The sequence below is a fragment of the Silene latifolia genome, chromosome Y (genome assembly GCF_048544455.1).
Source record: "Silene latifolia isolate original U9 population chromosome Y, ASM4854445v1, whole genome shotgun sequence".
In the NCBI taxonomy this organism is placed as follows: Eukaryota; Viridiplantae; Streptophyta; class Magnoliopsida; order Caryophyllales; family Caryophyllaceae; genus Silene; species Silene latifolia.
In genome coordinates, this window is record NC_133538.1 from 464,824,518 (window position 1) to 464,828,186 (window position 3,669).

Sequence of the window (3,669 nt, forward strand, 5' to 3'; positions counted from 1 at the left end):
TGGTATCAGTGTGAGCACTAAGTTGAGCACCCAATTGAATAATGGAGTCCACTTCATGCTTTTTTCCTCTAGTAGCCTTGCGAGGTCTACTATATTGTGAGTTATGGACCGCCATTTCCTCAATTTTGTTCCAAGTTTGATTGTCATCAACTTCGGTGAACATTCCATTTGATCCCATGTTGAGAATGTTCCTTGAATCTTCATAAAGACCGTTCCAAAATTGTTGTACCAAGAGCAACTCGCTAAGTCCATGATGACGACATGAGCGGCAAATTCCCTTGAATCGCTCCCAAGCTTCATACAAAGATTCTTCGTCTCTTTGCTTAAAGCCAGTAATTTGAGCTCTTAGCATGTTAGTCTTTTCCGGTGGATAGAACTTTTTGTAGAAAGCTAGAGCCAACTTCTTCCAAGAATCAATTCCGAGAGTAGCCTTATCAAGGCCTTTCAAACATTGTTTCGCGGTGCCAATTAGAGAAAAAGGAAATAAGACCCAACGAATTTGGTCTTGAGTTACACCGGTTTGAGAAATCGCATCACAATAGTCGCAAAAAGTCTCCATATGAGAGTGAGGGTCTTCACTAGGCATCCCTCCAAATTGGCTTCTTTCGACTAATTGGATAAATGCGGATTTGGCAATAAAATTTCCGGTTAAGTGTTGTGGTGTGGGAGTACCATTGGGTAGGTTCTCCTCGGTGGGTACGGAATGTGATGAAAACTTAGGCATTGTGGGTTGATTTTGTGTTGGATTTTGTGTTGGGTTCTCCTCACCTTCTCTTGCAAAAGGGTTGATGAACTCAATAATATTTGGTTGAATATCTACAACCTCACCAATACCTCTCAAAGTTCTCCTAACAAGTCTTCTATTGGTTGTCAAAGTCCTTTCAATTTCGTGATCAAAGGGTAACAAGTTACCTTGTGATCTTCTAGACATGCAAAATATCAAACAACTCGAAAATAATTAGAACAAACCTTGAGGAGTTTTACTTCCCCAAGTCAAAGAAAGACACAACTAATAACAATGTAAGAAAATCTAAATCAAGTTAACACCGTCCCCGGCAACGGCGCCATTTTTGGTCGTGATCCCTCGTGGGGTTTACTTTTCAGTACTTGTCGTTAGGAGCACCTAGATCAAAACACAATTTATAACTTCATCAACAACTCTACAATTAGTAAAGAGGCAAGTAAAGGTCGGATCCCAAGGGACGGGAATTGAGATGAGATTTCTATTGCAACTAGTGGTGTCTAAGGGTGTCACAATTGGGGTTTGAAGTAAAAGATCACTAAACTAAATAGCAATGAAAGTAAACAAGCAAGATGAATTAAAAGGGATGTAAACAATTGATAAAAAGCACTAGGGTGTCATGGGGTCATAGGGGATTCATGTGAATTGATCATACAAACATATTCTCAAATTATAAGCAAGCAATTATTGTTGTGATGAACCGAGTTGATTTATGTCTTACAAGTCTCATTGAAAAGATAGGTGATGGGTAAAAAATGGAAGGATTCATAGGCTCACATTTCATCAAACATAACATGTGCATAAGTTGAGATCACCACAAGCAAGCAAATAAACTATGAAAGCATATTAATTTAAGCATGAATCATTCCCCATGCTGGTTTCCCCTAATTACTCATTAACCCTAGCTAAGGAAACTACTCACTCATTATCATGTTGAACATGCTAGCAAGGTTGTCAATCATACCAACAAAGTGAAACATGATGAATAAATGAAAGTAATTAACAATAATTAAAAAGGGATTAAGAGAATTATACCTACTAATGATTCCAATAATAAAGCAAAGAATAAAAGAAGTACTTGATGCTTGATTGGAAGGTTGTCAATCTCCCAATATAACCCAAATAATCTTCAATTACCCGAAATAAAGGATGAACAAGAGAGAGATTAAGGAAATAAAACTTGTATTAAAACTTGATTAAATGTTGATTACAAAATTAAAGAGAGATTTGATTGATATTAACTACACTAAAGATTGCTAAGAAGAACATGCTCTTCTAATTAGACTAATGGGGTATTTATAGTGGGGATTAGGTACATAAATTAGGGTTTACTAAGGACTTAAATGACGATTAAGTCCTTGAGGAATCGCCGGTCTCTAGGGAGACTCCGGTCTCTTTTTCGCCGGTCTTAGAAAAAGATGTGCATCCTTCCTTGAAGCTTGTAGAAGACGAAAGAAAGTCTTGTCTGTGCGGGAATCCGGGCGTTTTTGGCACGGGACGGGCGGATTTGGGAGCTTCTGGACGGGCGTCCAGAGGGGGAAGACGGGCGTCTTGTGGAGGTTTTGCCCGAGCGTCCAGCTAAGGAAGACGCTCGGATTGTAGGCCTTGGACGGGCGTCTTCAGGACAATCCGCACGGATTGTCAAACAGTTTCATTCCTTCTTCTTTTCTTCCTTTTTCTTCATAAAATCCTTGAGGATTTCCTCGGGGATGCAAGGATCTTTTCTCATCATTGCCCATCTACTATAGTATGTACAAAGGCCTTCTAATCTTGTCTCTCCTTGATGCTTGGTCATTGAATTCAATCAATTTAGCCCCATTTTGCCATGAAAATGCAAGGTTTGCACTCCTTTCCTACGAAGGACACAAAACCTCAAAGAATATGCAAAACAAAGAACTAAAAACGATAAATGACCCAAATATGCACTAAAAAGCATGGGAACAAGGCTAATTCGGGGACTAAATATGCTCTAATTATGGTCACATCACCCCTAGATTACAAAGAGCTTTCCCAAATTCATGGTTACCTATAGTACATGGAATTGAAAAACTACCCGGATCTTTTAATTTGGGTGGTATGTTGATTTGTGAAAGAACATCACACTCCTTCGTGAAACCGATAGTACCGACATCATTAAAATTCTTCTTACGAGTCAATATATCCTTCATAAACTTAGTGTAAGAAGGTACCTGGGTAATTCAGTCAGTGAAAGGGATGGTTACTTCGAGATTCTTGACGATCTCTAAAAACTTACCGAACTTATGCTCCAACTTTGTATTCTGTAAACGCTCCGGATACGGGACTACAACACTTGTCGTAGGGTCGACAATTTTCGTCTTCCGAATGTTTAAAATCTTCGTCAAATCGTCACTGGCTGAGGTATGTTGCAATTCGATTGACGGATTTTCGTTCAGCACTGGAGACCCAGTCGATCGACCATGGGGCTCGGTCGATGGACCAAGTGCGCTGGGTTCAAATAGTTTCTGGTCAGAAACTTTTTCGTCAGGAATTTTGGTCGATCGACTGATGTTGTTGGTCGATCGACCACTAGCGCTGGCAGTAGAGTTCGTTTTCGCACCAGAATTTAAGTCTGACTTTTCATCATTTTCCGAGTCTTTTCTTGGCTTATCAGGACCGTCATATGAGAGACCACTGCGGAGGTGAATTGCATTAAGTGTCTTGATAGGAACCTCACGATTGTTTGAAGAATTAGCGATTTGGTTCGCCGCTAAAATCTCCAACTGCTTCTCGAAATTCCTTGCAGATTCAATCCCAGCTTCTTCTATTTTCGTGACTTGAACCAAAAGAGCTCGGATTATTTCTCTCAATTCCGCGGTCTCATCTGAGTTATGAACAGGAATTTCAATTTTCTTCTCGGAAGCCTTAGAAGTCTCGAGCTTTTTGAGCCGGGCATTAATAGAAGCTAT

The 3,669-nt window shown here is 39.8% G+C and overlaps 1 non-coding gene across 1 annotated transcript; it reads left to right on the forward strand.

Moving 5' to 3' along the window:
* Positions 1-245: 245 nt before the first annotated feature.
* LOC141634791 (small nucleolar RNA R71) lies at positions 246-352 on the forward strand. Its single transcript, XR_012539512.1, has one exon. It is a non-coding gene; the product is annotated as a small nucleolar RNA R71 (small nucleolar RNA).
* Positions 353-3,669: the final 3,317 nt, after the last annotated feature.